This window comes from Chiloscyllium punctatum, unplaced genomic scaffold (assembly GCF_047496795.1).
Source record: "Chiloscyllium punctatum isolate Juve2018m unplaced genomic scaffold, sChiPun1.3 scaffold_198, whole genome shotgun sequence".
Classification (NCBI taxonomy): Eukaryota; Metazoa; Chordata; class Chondrichthyes; order Orectolobiformes; family Hemiscylliidae; genus Chiloscyllium; species Chiloscyllium punctatum.
Genome location: NW_027309932.1, coordinates 188060 through 208753, shown reverse-complemented (window position 1 = coordinate 208753; position 20694 = coordinate 188060). Strand labels below are relative to the sequence as shown.

General features: G+C 44.6%; 1 long non-coding RNA gene across 1 annotated transcript; it reads right to left on the bottom strand.

The window, feature by feature from the left end:
- Positions 1-350: 350 nt before the first annotated feature.
- Positions 351-20459, bottom strand: LOC140471901 (uncharacterized). The gene is made up of 3 exons (XR_011957248.1): positions 20401-20459; positions 19276-19382; positions 351-1144 (listed from the first exon to the last, which is right to left on the bottom strand). It is a non-coding gene; the product is annotated as an uncharacterized lncRNA (long non-coding RNA).
- Between the last annotated feature and the right edge of the window lie 235 nt (positions 20460-20694).

Below are 20694 nucleotides of genomic sequence, written 5' to 3'. Positions count from 1 at the left end.
GCTGGAAATCAACGTTTTGGCAAAAGGCCTTTTCCAGCACCACTCTAACCTAGGCTCTGGCTTCCAGCATCTGCGGTCCTCACTTTTGCACTGCTGGTTATGTTAACCAAAAGCAAAATGGCGTAATGATGATTTTGATGGTGGGAAGGTTGCTGTGATCACATTTCTGGGTCGGAGAAATGGGTAAAAAGAACGCTTCACAGCTAATAGAACGAGAACTGAAAAGCTGTTAAATCAAACCAAAGGTTCAGACAGGGAGGGAATATTTCCCTGGAGTTTGAGTAGCTGGAAAGTGATGGTGTCTGGGAATAGACAGGATTTTGTTTTACAAAGTTTGAAAGCTTTAAAACTTTAATATTCAAACAGTTCATTTTATTTTCATTAATTTTATTTGCGGTGCAAAAAGCTCTTACAACGTTTTAAAACCAAAATTTACAAACCTTGTGTTAAAGATAAATGTTAAATAAAATCCATCAAACCATCCCTCACTGAAAACTGTTGTGGAAATGCAATCTCCTCGAGAATCCCTGCCCACTCCTTCCTACCCGGGCTCCATGACTATATACATACCTGGGAGATAGCAGCAGGAGGAGACCATTCAGCCTTTCAATCCTGCTCCACCATTCAATGGGAAACAGCTGACCATCCAGCTCAGTCTCCTGTTCCTGCTGTGTTCCAATCCCTTTTCATGACTTTACCTCGAAGAACTATGTCTAAGTCTTCCTTTGGCTTCACTGCCTTTTGTTCCAGTGATGTTGCTATGTTACTGTGTTGGTGTAAGTAGGGATAATGTGATGGTGCTGCCTCCTGGAGGATGCACTCAGCCTCCCTCATCATCCTGCAGTAACATCAACCGGGTTTCAGCAACTAGAGATAGAACCCATTTCCAGGATATGGGCATCACTGGCTCAGCCAGCATTTATTCCCCATCTCTCGTTACCCTTGAGAAGATGGTAGTGAGCTGCTGTCTTGAACCATTCACAGTCCATTTGGCGCAGAGAGACCGACAATGCTGGGAGGGAGAGTGTTGCAGGATTTTGGCCAAGTGAATCTCCATCTTTGGTTCTTCAAATGTTGTTTAACTTTTTCATGATCTGCACCTGATTTTGAGATTTCAGTCTGCAAATCTTCACTATCTAGCACCCTGTATAAAGGAATATGTACATATTAGAGAATCAGAACAGACAATTCTAGTTTCTCTGGAATACCCTTTTCCCCCTTTCTTCCCCCAAAACTGTAACCCTCCAGCCCACTTACTCTCTCCTACCATTCTGACTCTGCTACCCCCTAATGTACACCCTCCCCATTCCCATGGAGTTGTTGATAAACAGATCCATGCCACCACTTCCCGTCCCTGGTTAGACTCTGCACCCTTTCTGGGTTCACTTCCTTTCCCTTCAGTTGCTGCAAGTCAATAATGTAACAGCAGAATGAAACAAAAGGAAACAGACAGGGAGATGGCAGATCCTGGACAGAAGAGGAACCTTCAGTCTGGGAGAATGGGTCAGATTCTTCCTTGTTTCCCATTGGTCAATTCCCAGTGTTATGACAAGTTGCGAATGGAACTTGGTCCCATCGAGGCGTAGTGACACTTTGACCCCCCAACTGATCAGTATTATAGGCAGATGCGTCCCTTCTCCTGCCAATCACAGTGTGATATGCTTTCTGTTAGTTATCCCAAAGAACATGCTCCAAAACCCGCCCACATTCTGTACATGTATAGTGCCGTGTTTCCTCACACACATGTGGTTCCTGCCTCAGGGACTGTGGGAGTTGTAGTCCCCATGAAGCCTCTGGAGACCTGTCCCTGGAAAGTGAAAGAAAGTGTGGGCTGGAGGGTGTTGTTTATAGGATATCCATTCAGACACACAGGACATGTGGGCTGTCACTGGGATTTACTGAGACATCCGCTTAGACACCCGGACTTCTGACGTAAGGAATATACATTCAGCCATTTGCGGGGTGGGGAGGTTAATAATGGGCAGCAGATTTTAAGCAGAGGTGGCTCAGTGGCTAGCACTGCTGCTTCATAGCGTCAGCGACCCGGGTCTGATTCCAGCGTTAGGCAACTGTGTGGAGCTTACACATTCTCCCCATGTCTGCATGGTTTTGTTCGATGCTCCAGTTTCCTCCCACAGTCCAAAGATGTGCAGGTGAGGTGGATTGGTCATGCCAAATTGCTCACAGGGTCCATGCATGTGCTGGTTAGGTAATTAGCCACGGGAAATGCAGGGATACAGGGAACGGGTGGGTCTGAATGGGATGGTCATCATAGGGTTGGTGTGGATTAGAGGGATGAATACCCTGTTTCTGCACTATAGGGACTCTATTCTATTCTCATGAAGAAGAATGTACCTATCACAATGTGTTGTGAATCTGTGGAATTCCCTATTCAAAATGCGGTGGATGCCAAGACAATGAGCAAATTTAATGAAGAGATACAGATTTTTAATTTGCAATGAGATAAAGGGTGAGAGAGAGCAGGCGGGAAAATCCAGCTGAGACCGAGGTGAGCTCAATCATCACCGTATTAAATGGTGGAGCTGGTTCGAAGGGCTGCATTGCCTCTCCTGTGCCCAGGGCTTATATTCTTACGGTAATAACCAGAAAGATGAATCCAAAACTCACCATCTTCACCAAAGGAGATTTTCAGAAACAGCAGGATAGTCAGGTGGATTAGCGTTCCAAACTTAGATAGTGAGGAATCGTGGAGGAGATAATGGTTTTGCAATTTTAAACTGAGGGGAGACAGTGATTTATGGTTTTAGATTGCGTCGTACATTCACACCGTCCAGAATACTCTGTTGTGAATATCTATCCTGTACTTTATTACAAAGCCAAGGTCACTGACAATGAAACCAAAACACCCAGGAAACATCGCCTCACCTCGTAATCTGATAAAAAGACTTGTCATTAATCTGGTTGAATTTAGAACACAGATGGAACGCGAGAAGATTAAATCCAATCGCAAGATACTGTGCTTAAAAAAAGGAGACTACAATAGGATGAGGCAGGAGTTGGCTAATGCAGACTGGAAGCAAAGACTTTACTGTGGGACAGTTCTCAGACAGTGGAGGAATATGAAAGTAATTTTTCAAATTTCTCAGCAAAAGTATATATCAGTGAAAAGGAAGGACTGTAGGAAAAGGATTAATCTGCATGTCTAAGGAAATAAGGGAGTCTATCAAATTGAAGTCGAAGACATACAAACTGTCAAAGACCAAGGATAAATTCGGAGATTGGAAAAACTTCAAAGATCTACAGAAAGCATGATGAAATTGGGGATAAAAAGTGATGAGTAGCTATCCCCAGGGCCAGAATAGCAGTTTACACTGCTAGAGGGAAACCTATTGTGTAGGGAACATATGGCCTCTGTAATTGTTGAAGCATTTAACATTTACCATAGAGATAATCCTGATCAAGTTAAAAATCACAGCACACCCCAAAAGCTTGTACTTCCAAATAAACCTGTTGGACTATAACCTGGTGATGTGTGGTTTTTAACTCTGTCCACCCCACCCCAACCCCGGCTCCTCCACATCAGAATCCCGATAGACAGCCCCACGGAAACTGAAGTGCCTGTCAGATACTTGAGGGAGCCACAGGGGTGTGGGGAAGGGTGTGTGGTTTAACCACAAAGTGCTGAACTGAACTAGACTTTCTAACTGCCGTTGCCATGGAGATAATACTGAGAGACAGTCTTGATTCAAGGTCCCAAACCACAAAGGTTTAAGAATGGGAGTGGCACATCCGACAGGCGGGGAGTTACCTGATGCTGCCTGGAGGTGTTTTGTATGTACACTATCCAGGTAACTGCCGTGTCTCATCAATAAAGACTCAAAGAAGACCTCTCAGAGTTCTGTGCCCAGTTATTCCTATCCAGCAGGGTTCAGGAATATGAGTACACAGCAGTCAGTCTTCACAGTGGAGGATACGAAGAACATGCCAGTAATTGATAAGGAGACTGAGGAAGGTGAGGCCCTAGATAATAACCATTATCGTGAAAGAGTTAGAGCTGGGCAAGCTAATGGAGTTAAAGGTAAACAAGTCTCATTGCCCTGATAGAATACATCCCAGGGTACCAACAGAGTTAGGGGGAGAAATAGCAAATGCACTTAGAGTTATAGAATCCGACAGCAGAGACAGGCCCTTTGGCCCAAACTGGCCCATACCAATCAATGTCCATCCACACTAACCCCATATCCCTGCACTTGGCCCATCTGCCTCTGAAACTTTCCTATCCTTGTATTTGTCCAAATGTCTTTCACTTGTTGTTAATATACCCACCTCAACCACTTCCACTGGCAGCTCATTCCATATCCATACCACCTTTGTGTAGAACACTTGCCCCTCAGTTTCCCATGTATTCTTTCTCCTCTAACTTAAACCGGATGCCCTCCAATCCTTGAGTCCCTGCGAAAAAGACCGAGGCATTCACCTTACCCATGCCTCTCATAGTCTTATACACTACTATAAAATATTCCCCCACAGTTACCTATGCTCTAAACAAAAAAGTCCTCGCTTGTCCAACCTCTCCCTGTAACTCAGACCCCTGAGACCTGGCATCATCCTTGTAAATTTCTTCTTCACCTTTCCAGTTGAATAACTTAAACTGACACTGCATTCATCACATTTCCAGTGTTTCCCTACGGCGCTGGAACCGATGTGACAACACCAATGGATTACAATCAATGATCAATAATTCACTCCATTACAACAATCCCATTTTCATAGCTTTTTCCATGATGCAGGAATCCTTTGGTCTTTCTGGTTTCATGGCTAATTGTCCTCATACAAAACCAATCTGTGGCTTGACTGTTCCAGGGAAATGTGCCATGATTGTTTAGACTTTCAAAAACCAAGTCCCCACGCTAACATGGACTTCACTGTCTCAGTACTTTTTTCGTCACACGGACATTTGAAATATTAGCCCATGAACAGAATGCAAACCTTTCCTTCCAGATGAAAAGGCCAATGATATTCAGATCGGCACGGATCAAGTAACATGAAGTTAAATTTGAATTTCTCAACTGCAAATCCCCCCATTCAATACTCTATAACAGAGAAAACATAACAGAGAAAACAGAAAGTGCTGGAGATCCTCAGCAGGTCTGGCAGCATCTGAAACGCTGACAGATGCAGGAAACATTGCAGCCTTGAAGAAGTGTTTAGATGATCACACCAGGCATGTGTGCTTGATGACCATTATGGATAAGATGGGGGCAGGGAACCCTTTCTGGAAGGGCCTTGGTGAGACCACACCTGGAATACTGTATACACCTTTGTTCCCCTTTTCCAAGGAAGGCTCTCCTGGTTATTGAGAGAGTGTAAAGGAGGATCACCAGAGGAGTCCTGGGATGTGAAGATAGTTAAGGACTGCAGATGCTGGAAGTCAGAGTCTGTACAATGTGGACCTGGGGAGGTGCAGCAGGTCAGGAAGCATCAGAGGAGCAGGAAGGTTGATGTTTTGGGTCAGGACCCTTTGTCAGTCTTGATAAATAGCCCTGACCCAAAACGTCAACTTTCCAGCCCCATCGTATTCATGCTGGTCATCAAGCACCTAGTTATGCTAGTCGCACGTTCTGGCACTCAGCGTGTAACCGATATTGTAGTGCCTGGTGTGATCATCTAAACACTTCTTCAAGGCTGCAATGTTTCCTGCATCTGTCACCATTTCCAGTGCTGCCCGACCTGCCGAGGATCTCCAGCGCTTTTTGTTTGTATTGCAGATTTCCACCATTTTGCTGAAGCACAGAGTCATAGACATGTACACAGCTCCATATTTTGTTGACTCACATTCCTGGGATGTCAGGACTGATGGCTGAAGAGGGACTCAATCTTCGTTTAATCCTCCTTTTCTTTGGCTTTCTGAGCCGCTGACTACATCACTAATATTCTCCCTCCCATTCCCTGTCCTGAATCTGACCCATCTAAGCCTACACTTTCGTTCCCATCCACCTGCCAGACTAGTTACAAACTCACCAACAGAACTGGCAAAAGCCCCCACCAGATTTGTCTCAGCTCTACCCGGGGTAACCGATCAGGCTGGTATAGGTCCCACCCTGAAACAGTCCCAGTGCCTGAAGAATCAAAACCCTTCTGTGGTACACCATTACCCCAGCCACACATCCAGCTGATCTACCTTCTCATTCCTGCTCTCATTAGCACATGGCACTGGGAGTAAGTCTGACATTATTACATTTCAGGAGCTACATTTTAATGTATCTCTGCTCTCCCTATATCCAGCTTTCAGGCCCTCATCCCTCTGTTTAGCGATGTCGTTGGTATCTGTGTGTTGCACAACCACGGCCTGTTTACCCTCCAGCTCCAGAACGTCCTGCAGCCACTCCATGATATCATGGATCTTGGCACCAGGGAGATTACACACCATCCTGGATTCATGTCTGTGGGCACTGCAGTGCCTGGCTATACCCCTGATTATTGAATCCCCTGTCACTATAGCCCTGCCACTCTCATTCCTCTTGTTCTGATCAGCAGAGCTCTCTGTGGTGTCATGAACCTGGCTGTTGCTGATTTCCCGAGAAGCCACCCCACCCATTCCCGCCCTTACAGAATCCCAAGCAGTCGACAGTATCTGGATGAAAAGGGGATAACAACGGGGGACTCCTGTACTCACTTCCTGAGCCTTTTACTAGATCTGATGTTCACCCATTCCCTTTCTCCCTCTGTAACCCTCACCTGCAGTGTGACTAACTCACTAAACGTGCTGTCCATAACATTCTCAGTATTGCAGATGCTCCACAGTGAGTCCACTCCCAGCTCCAGCTCTGAAAAGCAGTTTCCCAGTAGCTGCAGATGGGAACACTTGCTGCACAAATAGCCGTCAGGGACACTGGAAGCGGCCCTTATTTCCCACATTGTGCAAGAGGAGCACACCACGGGTCTGAGGGCTCCTGTCACAACGTCTCGCTACATTCATCTAGTTACTTCCATTAAGAGAATTTAAATGAGTGAGCAACCTTCCTACACTTCAAACATGTCCATTATAATAACAAAAAATATCTTTACTTAAGCTGATATGTCATACTTTAAAAACTTAAATACTCCACAGGTATCACTGAAAAAATGGCTATTCCCATTTGGACTGTGAATTTCTGAAAGGCCTGAATTAAAACGGAGTTTCAGCTTCACCTTCTCCCTGTCTCACCTCACTATTTACACCCAACTCCAAAACACTCTCATTGAGCCAAGCAGCCCTCACAGTGCAGCCCTGTCATTTTCATTGTCTGCTCACACCTACACTTCCCTCATCCTCCTGTACTGTTCCAATACACCTCAATGGGAGCTCAGACCAGCATTGCATCTTTCAATTCAGCCCTTTGTAACCCCAGAGTCAAAATGGACTTCAGCAGTTTCTGAATGAACAGACAGTTGTCAGAATCTGGAACATTCCACCTGAAATGGTGCTGGAATTTGAGTCCACGAGAAATTTGCAGAGAATTGGAAGTAGGGAGTTTACAGATTAACATTATAAAGTGGATGATTGAGACTAAATCTGACAGTTCCTGCAAAAAGACGAGGTGTAATTTGGATAAATCCGTGCTCTCTCTCGGGCCAATACCTCCTTCCACAGCTGCAGGGCCAAGAATTGAACACATACCCCAAGGGTGATCCAACCATGAACTTGAACATCTTTCTGCTTTTGGCTTGACAAAAATATTGAAGATATGTTCCCACAGACAGAACAGACAAACCTTTCTCGTTCCACAGTTAAATGCCAATGATATTCAGATCCTGATGACTCCGCTGACTGTAGAAACATGTTTTTTGAGATCCCAGTCTCAATTATTCTCAATTAATATTCTATAAAATGAATTCACAAAACAAAGCTCACAGTCAGTGCAAGATGAACAGTGAAGGTAAACACTTCTCTTGGTATGTGTTGGATGTGTAAATGCTCCTCTTCAAATCACCCCACCCCCACCCAGGAAGAGGACAAGTACATGCTCCTTACTGTACTTTGCCCCAAATAAAGATGGTGGCTATAACCAAGGACCTCTCACTGCCTGAGGCCCAAGCCATCTTCCCCTTTGCTGCAAATGTGGGACCAAGAGTTTCTAATTCAGACTAACGACTTGCAGAGTGTAACTAAACCCTCCCAGTCTACACTGATACATTTCATCCGGTTTCTGCTGCCACTCTCCCCTTTCCTCCTCCTGCACACACCATGGGTCATCATGGGTCCAGTGACCCTTCCTCAGAACAGATGACAGCTGGGAAAATTAGAATCCCTTCAGGAAACAGGCCCTTTGGCCCAACAATTCCACACCCACCCTCCGAAGTTTATCCCACCCAGACCCATTCTCCTACTCTATTACTCTCCATTTCCCCCGAACTAATGCACATCCTTGAACCCTACGGGAACCTTAGCTGGGCCAATTCACCGAACCTACAGATCTTTGGACTACAGGAGATAGGGGTTAAAGAGTAAATAATAGGTGGGGACAGAGCCCAAAGAGAGACAGGAACATTTGGAAAGATAAGGGAGTGGGAAGTTGGAAAGTTGTTAATGGAGGAGACAGGAACCTTCTAGCATTTCAGTGGCAGTGGTGGAAATGGTAGCTACATTGTGCCTGCAAAAAATACCTTGAGCTTCCAGTTGCCTGCTCTTTAACACACAAGACTGTTCCCTGTCCAACATCTCTGTCTCATGCTTACTGCAGTGTTCCAGTGAAGCTTGATGCAAGCTGGAAGAACACTTCAGAACATACTAAATGGCTTCCTATTTCAAGGGTTGCAATCTCCCCTCACATGTTGTTAACAATGCCTTCCAGTGTATCTCCTCCACTTCCCACACCACTGCCCTTGAACTCCACCCCGTCAAATTCAACTAAGATGGAACCCCACCATCCTCACCTTCCACCATCAGATCCAAACACCTGAGATATATTTCCCTCCCCACCCCTTTCATACCTTCTGTGACTTCCACTTTAGATCCACACTCCCCACCAACCCACTCTTCACTCCAGGCACCTTTGCTTGCCACTGCAAGAGATGGAAAATCTTTGCCCAAACCCTCCCTTTAACTCCATCCAAGGCACCACTGGATCCTCCCACATCCAGCAGACATTTCCCTGCCCACCCAAACACCTCAAATTGTGGAATATTTCAGGGAACATATCTGGGACACATGCACCAACCAAACCCACCGCCCTGTGGCCGACCATTTCGGCTACCCCCCACTCCCTCCGCCACCATGCTGCCAAGGACATGCAAGTCCTCCATCCCCAAATCCGAGCCACCCAACATCTGGAGGAAGAACACCTCATCTTTGCCCCCTACCCCACATACCAGGCCTTGTTATTACGTAGCCTACCATTACACATTACCTATGGTTAGCCACTAACAGTCCCCATAAACAGCTATTCACCTCCCCCCGCCCCCCATCCGATCATTATTCAGTCCTTTGTCCAACTGCTCCTCTCTCTCTCTTTGGACTCTATCCCCACCTATCATTTACTCCTTAACCCCTACCTTCTGCATAAAAACAGACTTTTTTTCTCAGTAACGTCAGTTCCTGAGGAAGCGTCACTGGATCGAAAATGCGAACTGATTTCTTTTCACAGATGCTGACAGATCTGCTGAGCATTTCCAGTACCTTCTGGTTGTTGTGTGTGATTTACAGCATCCGCAGTTCTTCTGGTTCTAATTTACCCGGAGTATCTAATTCAGGTCCAGCAGACTGAAACAGTGTTTATCAACCTTCCCAGTCCACACTAACTCCATCTCTCTCCCAGTATCTGCTGTCCCTCCCACTCCTTCACATTCAGTCCCCCCTCACAGTGACACTGCGCCTGCAAAGCTGATGGTCATGTGTTGGCCTGCTGGACCCACCCCTCATTCACTCCCATTGGCTGGAGGATCACGCCAACTCTCCTATTGGTCTGAAGCTGTGTCAATCAGCCAGGCCCCATTGTGACCTGAGTGGTGGGATCCTCCCAGGTGCATCACAGGCTGAGGGGTGACCTCATACAGGTTTATAAAACCATGAGGGGCAATGGGTAGGATAAATAGACAAGGTCATTTCCCTGGGGTCGGGGAGTCGAGAATGAGAGGGTGTAGGTTTAAGGTGAGAGGGGAAGGATTTAAAATGGATCTGAGGGGCATTTTTTTCCCCCACTGAGGTTGGTGCATGTATGGAGTCTTCTGTCAGGAAGTGGAGGATGTTGGTACAATTATACCATTTGGCATCTGGATGGGTATATGTATAGGAAGGGTGTAGAGTGATATGTGCCAAGTGTTTGCAAAAGGGACAAGATTAGATTGGGATATCTGGTCAGAATGGCCCAGTTTAACCAAAGGGTTTTGTTTTCATGCTGTACATCTCTACGGCTCTGCCCTGTGATGAGCTTCATCATTCACAGTGAATGGGTCAGTGTCACAGAGGACAGGGGCTGAGGGCTATTCAGCCCATTGGGGCTGTACACTCTCCCTCTGGAGATGGTACCAGTCAGTCCCAACTCACCTCCCATTTGGACAGAGCCCTCCAAATCCTTCCTTAAAAATGTTAAATTTCAAATTTGTTTAGACAATAATTACTGAATCTGCATCCAGCTGTTGGTCAAACTGTTCCAGATGCTCAGAACTTAGTGAGTAAAATAATCTTCACATTTTTCTTTGCATTATTTGCCAGTTACCTGAAAATAGTTACTAAAAATTGTGACGTTAAAAATTTCTCACTCTGTCTCTCTGTAAATGAAATACCCTGGAAACAAATCAACTCCTGGTCGAAATCACTGCTTAACCTTCTCAGCTCCAAGGAGAATTGTCAGACCTTCTGCTAACTCTCCATAAAAGAGAAACCTATCTTAATTTTAATTTATTAGTGCCATAGAGATGTACAGCACAGAAACAGATCCTTCAGTCCAACTTGTCCATGCTGACCAGATATCCTAAATTAATCTCGGCCCATATGCCAACAGTTGGACCATATCCTTCGAAACCTTTCCCAATCACATATCCAATGAGATGCCTTTTAAATATTGTAACTGTACCAGCCTCCACACTTTCTCTGGCAGCTCATTCCATACACGTACCATGTTCAGCTTGAAACTTTGCCCCTGATATCCCTTTTCAATCTTTTCCCTCATGCCTGTGCTTTCTAGTTTTGGACTCACCTAAACAGGAATAAGACCCTGGCTGTTTACCCTATCCATGTCCCTCACGATTTTATCAAACTCTACGGTCACCTCTCAGCATCCGATTCTCCAGTGAAAACAGCCTCAGTCTATTCAGCCTCTCCCTGTAGCTCAATCCCTCAACCCTGGCAATATCTTTGCATTATTTCTGAATCCTTTCAAGTTTAACAATATCATTTCGATAGCAGGGAGAGAAGGACTGAAAACAGAATTCCAGAAGTGGCTGAATGAATGTCCTGTACAGCCGCAAAATGACATCACAACTCCTGTACTCAATGCACTGACCAATAAAGGCAAGTACACCAAACACTTTCTTCACTACCCTGCCTATCAATGACTCCACTTTCAAGGAACTATGAACCTGCACTCCAAGATCTCTTTGTTCAGCAACAATCACCAGGACCTTCCCATTAAGTGTAGAAATCCTGCCCTGATTTGCTTTTCCAAAATGCAGAACCTCATATTTATCTAAATTAAACTTCATCTGCCACTCCTCAGCCCATTTGATCGGAGTCTCATTGCACACTCAGGTAACTTTGCTGTCCACTGCACCTCCAATTTTGGTGTCTATTGTAAACCTACTAACCATAGCTCCTATATTCACATAGAAATCATTTATATAAATGGCAAAAAGCAGTGGACCCAGTACACAGCCTGACAGCATATTGCTCATCACAGGCTTCCAGTCCAAAAAGTACCCTCCACTCTGACACTGACTTCTCAGCAAGGTTAGTGCTCATGGCATACAGGGAGATCTAACCATTTGGATACAGAACTGGCTCTTCAGACTGGAGGCCTGTGACTAGTGGACTGTTACAAGGATCACTCCTAGATCCACTACCTTTCATCATTTATATCAATGACTTGGATGTGAACATCGGAGGTATAGTTAGTGAGATGACACCAAATCTGGAGGTGTAGTGGACAGTGATAAACAGTACCTCAGAGTACAATGGGATCTTGATCAGATGGGTGAATGGGCTGAGGATTGGCATTTTGGAAACTCAAATCTTAGCAGGTCTTATACACTTAATGGTAAGGTCCTGGTGAGTGTTACTGAACAAAGAGTCCTTGGAGTGCAGGTAGATAGGATAGTGAAGGCGGCATTTGGTATGCTTTCCTTTATCGGACAAAGTATTGAGTACAGGAGTTGTGAGGTCATGTTGTGGCTGTACAGGACATTGGTTAGGCCACTTTTGGAACGTTGTGTACAAATCTGGTCTCCCTCCTATTGGAAGGATGTTGTGAAACTTGAAAGGGTTCAGAAAAGATTTACAAGACCTTTGCCAGGGTTGGAGGATTTGAGTTAGGCTGGGGGGTTGAATACAGGTTGAATAGATTGGGGCTGTTTTCCCTGCAGCGTCGGAGGCTGAGAGGTGATCTTATCTATGTATATAAAAACCTGAGATGGATTGATATGATAAATAGACAAAGTCTTTTCCCTGGCGTGGAGGATCCCAGCACTAGAGGGCATAGGTTTATGGTATGAGGGGAAAGACTTTAAAGAGACTTGAGAGGCAACGTTTTCACACAGAGGGGGTACGTGTATGGAATGAGCTGCCAGAGGAAGTGATGGAGGCCATTACGATTGCAACATTTAAAAGGCATCTTCATGTGTATATGAATAGGAAGGATATGGGCCGGGTGCTGACAGGGGGGAATAGATTGCATTGGGATATCTGATCAGCATGTACTGGTTGGACCGACGGGTCTCTGTTTCTGTGCTGTCCATCTATGACTGTTTGACCTTCCAGCCAATTCCGTATCCAAACAGCTAGTTCTGACAGAATTCTATGGTATTGAACCTGCTAACCAGTGTGTTATGTGAAACCTTGTGTCTTTCTCAAGTCCAAGGTACTGATTTCAATGCACAAAGCTATGCTGACTCTCCCTAATATTTTCTTGCTTTTCCAATGACATGTAAATCCTGTCCCTAAGAATCCCTTCCAACAACTTCTTTGCCACTGACTTCAGGCTCACCGGTCTATAGTTCCCTGGCTTTTCCTTCCCACCTTTCTCAAATAATGGGACAAATCTTCCAGCACCTCACATGTGGCGATCAATGATACAAATATCACAGTGAGGGGCCCAGCAAAAGCTTCTCTAATTACCTACAAAGTTCTGGGATATACCTGATTAAATTCCAGGGATTTATCCACTTTTATGCATTTTAAGACATCCAGTACCTCCTCCTCTGTAATATGTACACTTGCCAAGTTATTATTATTTATTTCTCCAACATCTCTAACTTCCATATCCCCTTTCAGTAAAAACTGACATGAAATACTTACAGAATCTCTCCCACCTCCTGCTGTTCCATAGACAGTCTTGTTGATCATTGAGGGTCACTATTCTCTGCCTAGTTATTCTTTTGTCTTTAGTGTATTTGTAGAATCTCTTTGGATTCTCCTTAAACCTTTTTCCCAAAGCTATCTCATGTCCCCTTTTTCGCCTCCTGGTTTCCCGCGAGTATACTCCTACTGTCCTTATAGTCCTCTATGGATTCACACAAACACAGTGGGGTCTGTACCTGTCATATCCTTCCTTCATTTTCTTGACCAGAGCCTCAATTTCTCAGGTCATGCAGCATTCTCGATGCCTCCCAGCCTTGGCCTTAACAGGAACATACTGTCTGCGTACTCTCATTGTCACAGGCCTATGGAGGATGTGGCAGATGAGGACAGAGAAACAATCATTATCAGTAAAGAGGTAGTGTTGGGAAAGCTAACAACTTATCCTTATTTCTATCATTCCTCTCTAGCCTCAGAACTATCACTATCTCTGCATCAAAGACATCTCAATCTCTGCAACATCCTCCAATCTCTAATCTCTAATCTCCTCCAGTCTCAACACACTCTCTATCTTTAATCTTGTCCACCCTCTCAAATCTCTGTGATGTGCCTTTCTTTAATTCCAGCCTTCAAGATAACCCATTTTTATTTCAGATTCATGCACCCAGAGATCCACAATGTCCCGCTTAACCTCTGTCACATTTTTCCTCCAAAAAACATTATTTAATCACGTATCATCTATTCTAATATCACCTTCTCTGACCTGGTTTCTATTGTGGCTTGTCATATTCCTATATTACGCGTTTGTGGTCTACATGACAGAAAACGGTTTTGTGGTCCATTGGATTTATGCTGTAAAGAAATCTCCCAGCTAACTATTTTAATCCCATTTTCCAGCACAGAGCCCATAGACCTGTCAGCCTTGGCCTTGCAAGTGTGTTCCGAAATAGATTTTAAATGCCTTCAGGATTTCTGTCTCTCACTCTCTTCCAGACAGTGAGGTTTAATGCAACTGTTGCTCTATGCTATCACCCACAGGAACACAGAGCAGCTGGGTCTGTGTGAACCACAGATCGCCCACACATTGTGAAGGATGGCAGGGTCCCTGACAGGGGGCACAGGAGATTTACCATGATGGTTCAAGGAATGGGGGATTTTAGTTGCAGAATTTGTGGGCCTTTTTTAACATTAATTGTTCACGTGACATGTGTGTTGCTAATACACATCAAGAGTAACCATCCGCAATTAATGGACTCTCCTTTTCAACCTCTCCCCTTGCCTGCGCTGTGGTAATATTCAGGTTAACCACTACCAGACATCTCTCTCTAATGAGAGAGCAGTCCTATGGTCGGGTAGGACAATGCTGACTTGATCTTTTACACAGTGATGCCACTGTGCCTCGAGGGTGGGGAAAGGGAATGCTGAAGGTGGTGGATGGGAAATCACTCGGGTACAGTACTTTACCCTGGAGGATGTTCACTTTCTTTAGTATTGTTGGGGGGGGGGGGGGGGGTGCACTGATGCAGGCAAGTGGAGAATGTTCCAACACAACCCTGATGTGTACCTTATAGAGAGCAAACAGACATTGGGGAATCAGGAGTTTGGGGAAACTGAGGTGTTCTCCTTGTAGCAAAAGAAATTTGGGGAGCTGTGACAAAGTGGTTTACAAAAGTTACGCATTATTATAATAAACCTTAGACCCTTCAGCTCATTATACAAGAATTCCAGGACACATGTTGAAGATTTGGGAAGATCTATTGAAAGGATGGTTTGTTTCAAAGGAGAACTTTTATTCAGCAAATGGTATTGATCTGGAACACAATACGAATATCCAGGCCCTGATGTATTGAGTAATTCTGTCAGTTTGGCGTTACAGTGACTGAGATTACCATCTGAATATCTGCCTATAATACAAGTTTATAAAATCCGTCACTGTCAGTTCAAGTTTGAAACTCATACAATCCCTTCCTCCTGGCCCAGGATGACTGTACACATTACCCCTGGTGGAGGTCAGCAGGCACTTCAAGGGCAAATCTATGTGGGTTTCTATGAGTTTCCACCTTGGGACTTCATGTGACTGAACATGGGACAGAATATCCCAAGATTCAGTGAGATATGGAGAGCAGGATTTCCTTCCTTTTCTTTCCTTCCATTCTGCCGCTGTGACTCCTCAATAAGACATGGGGTGTGAAAGGCTCATGCACCTTGATGGGCAAGATGTCTCCATTCTCACCAAGGGGCAACACGATCCTCCCAGTCATGAAACAGAGTATCCCTGAAAGATAGCAACTGCGCATGCTTCCCACTGCCCAGTGCTCCCAGTACATGTTTCGAATAATGAGGGGGAAATCTCCTAGAAAAGGCATAACAGGAAAGTTCCAAAAGGATTATAAACAGTTTACAGAGAGATATTCACAGGAAACTTGGGCAACAAGTTGGCAAATAGAGTATAACTTGGGATAAACTGTAGAAAGCTGCATCACAAAGGGACTGGGGGAAAATGAGCAGGAAACAGAAAGCGAGCACACAGTTACAACAGGGAATCAGGAAAGGGAATGGAATACTGTCCCTTATTTCAAAGAGTTTGCAATATAAGAGTTTGGAGTATATACCTTAGGGCAACTAAACAAATGGCGAGTGAGACCACATCTGGAGTAACGTGAACAGATTTGGTCACTTTAGTTCATGAAATAGAGCAGTTTATTGGAGGCATTTCAGAGAAGATCCATTGGGATGATCCCTGTTTTGAAGGGATTATCCTGTAAGCAAAGGGTGAATAAGTTGGGAATCTACTCACTGGACTTTGGAAGAATGAGAGGTGATCTCTTTGAAACATACAGGATTCTGTCAAGGTTTGACAGGGTAAATATGGAGAGGATGTGTCCCATTACGGGTGAGTCTTGAACCAGATTCTGGGTCAGTCGCGGAATCAAGGGCTCTGTTTCAGATTTCTCAAGTTAAAGGCAACACCGACACAGGTTAGGGTTTCAGCAGCAATGGAGCTGGGGTGAGAAGGAGATAAGCAACATTTTAGAGATTGGAATTCCTGGTGTTTGTGATTGTGTGGATGTCTGATCAGAAGGTCACCTTGGGGTCAGATATGACAGCAATATTGTGAAGAGTGTAGTTCTGCCTCAGACACTTCCCAGTGAGAGGGAGGGACACAGCAGTAAGGGAAATGAATTTGGAATAGCAACTGAAGGCAATGGGTTTAACAATGACAGTGTATCATTGGAGTGAATTGCAGCTAATCGAAGCGTGGTAAGCAGTTTGATAACTGAGTAATGGTGGAGTAATGGAGAGGGATGATGGGGAGGGAGAGCTGGACATTGTCAGTGTACATGTGAAACCTAACACTGTGCTTCTGGGCGATGTTACCTCCTGGCAGTATGTAGGTGAGAAACAGGACGGACCAAGGATAGATCCTGGAGGGACACCAAATACAAGGAATTCAGAAAGGAAAGGGAGAGTGGAGACGGAGCAGGATTTTCCAATAATGGTGAGGTCAAATATTAGGTTTTAGCCGAATGGGAGAGAAGGACATAACCAGAAAAGACAGACAGACAGATCATGGAACAATATCTGTGAATTGCAAGGTGGAGGGAGGGGGGGCGGTGACAAGCAGGAGGATGAGACAGATTTGGAATGTCCATGATTTAGCTACACTAGGGTAAATGGTCAAGATGACCTCTAATAAGGCTTGACAAGGGACTCTAGGAAATGCAAGTTTAGGACTAAAATGAGGAGCACCCTTGTGAGGCGGTTTGGCTCGGTGGGCTAGTGGAGAGGGAGGAAAGAAGCAGGGGCAGCTGATCGGATTGTCTCAATGTTATTGACAGAGAAACTCCATGTGCTCCTCACTCTTGTTGTTGGAGGGGAGCATGGAGGAGACAGGATAATGGACAGTGTTTTTATTTCTAAAACAATAAACAAAACCTGTGATAGTGATTCTAAAAATAAGTGAACAAACCTGTCGTATTTATCATTTATCAAGAATATTAAAATATACAACTGAAGTTCATGTTTGAATCCCAAATCGGTAGAGGGTGGCTCTGAAGTCAAGAAAAAAAATAACTGGAATGAAGAATCTACTGTTTGCCATGGAACCATTGGGGATGTTTTTCTGCCATTGACAATGTCCTTGAGGGAAAGAAACCCGACAGTGGCCCATCAAGTCACTCATTGTATTAATCACTGCACAGACTCAACAAAGGAATGAAACTGAATGGACCACATTACATCTACCAATGCACTGGAAAATACAACCACACAATCAGCCCTCTTGACCCTGCAACTTCTGTCTCACTGTGGGCCAACAGCAGCAGCAGAACTGTACTCCAGCTCAATCTGAAATCTCATGGCCTGATATCCCCCACTTAACCATTAACATAAAGCCAGGGGAATCAACCCTGGTTCAATGGTGAATGCAGGAGGGCATGTCAGGAGCAGTACAAGGCATACCTAAAAATGAGGTGCCAACCTGGTGCAGCTCCCAAACCTGCATGGCAAACAGCACAAGCAACACCAAATAGAACTAAGTGATCCCATAACCAACAGATGAGATCGGAGTTCTGCAGTTCTGCCACACCTAGTCAAGAAAAGTGATGGACAATTAAACAACTCACTGGAGGAAGCATCACAGATATCCCACCCTTACCGATGGAGGGGTCTCACACATTCATGCAACAGATAAGAGGACAGCATTAGCAGCGATTTTCAGCCAGCAGTGCCAAGTGGATGAGCCTTCTCCATTGGTCCCTCACATCACAGATATGAATTGACTTGGTTGAAAACTCATTTCCAATCAGATCAAGAAATGGATAAGCAGTGTAAAGGTATGGGCCCTGCCAATATTCTGGCAATTGAACCTGCTGCCCAACAAGACAGGTACTGTTCCAGCACTGGCACCTACTGACTTTGTGGAACATTGCTCAGGGATGTTCCAACACAACAACACAGGGCAGATCCAACTCAGCCAATTCCCCTCCATTTAGTCCACACTCACTCAGCAGTGAGGTGATGGAAGGTGTCATCAACAGTGCTTCACGCAGCTGCTCAGCAATAACCTGTTCTTCGATGCCCAGTTTGGGTTCTGCCAGGGCCACTGAGTTCCTGAGCTTGTTACAGACTTGATTGACAAACTGACAAACAGCTGAATGAGGTGAGGATGACAGGCCAGACTCCCTCCAAGACCACTATTTCGACTTCAGTGATATCACCTGACCTCACCACAGTCTCAGCTCATTTGCTGAAACTCTCATTCATTCCTTTTGTTAACTCTAGATTTCATTGTCTAAACCCACTCCTGGCCAGCATCCCACATTCACCCTCCCGATAATCTCAAGAATATTGAAAACTCTACTGCCGAACTGCTCACTTGTACCAAAACTTGCTGATCAATCAAAAGACTCCCATTTGTAAGCAACAATAATTTACTTTCGCACCTTTGAATTAATTCCTGGCTGTAATCATTCCTATCTCCCTGTACCACACACCCTTTCATATCTCAATAACTCATTTTAGTTCAGACTCTCAATTATGTGTTTATTTTTGAGTTCTCCTGTGTGAATGTTTCTATAGACTCCAAGGGAACATGGTCTAGAATCCCCACTCTAAGCCTCTAAGATCTACTTTCTTCCTTTAAGGCATTCTTGAAAAACTGCTTATTTGGCAATGGTTTTGGTCACTGGATACAATATTCTCCATCTGTAGCCTTATGTCAAAACTTCTCAATAATATTTTTGTGAAATTAAAACCATGATGATTTGTACAGATATCTTCTACTCTTCAATATCGCTGAGTGAATAATCTGTAATGTCTCTTACCCAACCACGTTGTGAGAGCACCTTCACCATACAAACTGCAGCAGTACAAGGAAGTCAAACATCACCCTTTCCACAGGCAACAAGGCTTTGGGATTGATCACTTGTTTCTGTGGAAGGAGAAATACACAGTTGATGTTTCAGGGAGTGCAATATGAATCACAGGGAATAAAAATGGTGCAGAATTTTACTGTCAGAAATTGAAGGAAAATGCACTCGCTTATTGGAAAAAAGAATTCTTGACTGTCAAAGATATTATGGAAAAAATAATCTGATAATGGAACATCATACGGTCAGGAGCCAGGCAGCAGTGGACAATTCATTTACATTCCTGAAGAAGGGCTTATGCCCAAAACGTCGATTCTCCTGTTCCTCGGATGCTGCCTGGCCTGCTGTGTTTTTCCAGCTCTACATTTTTCAATTAATTTACAAAACAGCTGTGAAAGTAATAGTAAAATACTATAAAGACCAAAAATATACCCATGAGAGACTGAGGAAGCTAGATACTGAACAAGTGGACATCAGAGAACCCAGAGGTGAACCAGAGCAGAGTTCACTTTTATGATCCCACAGTCCAACCTATGCCAACCAGATATCCTAACCTAATCTACCTATATTAAATCCTTTTTGCCACTCCTCAGCCCATTGGCCCATCTGATCAATATCCCACTGTACTCTGAGATAACCTTCTTCATTGTCCACAATACCTCCAATTTTGGTGTCACCTGCAAACTTACTAACTATACGGCCTCTATTCACATCTAAATCATTTCAATGAATGACGAAACAAATCCAGAAAAAAGTCCATTTCTCTGGGTTTGAATGTGCTCTGTGTAAATCCTGCCCTATGACTCTTTTTACCAGGGAAGGCTGTACATACATCCCTCTGAACTTTGCCCCCTACAAAGCTGGCGGCCGCGCACGTGTCCAGTGAATCATTGCCCCGAATAAAGATGGCGGCGCTCACTCGGGCCGATTACTCAACGAGGCATATTCCCGTTTGCTGCAAAAACGGAACTGTAAGTTTCAAATTTGTATTTTCCGATGTGTACCAAATGATTGTAAAACCTCTCAGACCATACCAACACCATTTCCCTCCCACTTCCTGCTGTTTATTTCTTTCCTTACCAACAGCTCTCCGCACACACACATTCCGAACATCCGCGCTCACCGCGAGGATGATCACGTGGTATAGTCTAGTCCCGCCCTCATTCACTGATTGGTCGGAGGACCAACTGCCCCGCCAGGTCCTCCAGCTCCGCCCCTGCCTTTCCATTGGTCCGCCGCTGACATCAATCACATCTTCGGTCCAACCTGTCTATGACAACCAGATATCCTAACCTAATCTATCTAAATTAAATCCTACCTGCCTGTCCTCAGCCCATTGGCCCATCTGATCAATATCCCATTGTATTCTGAGAT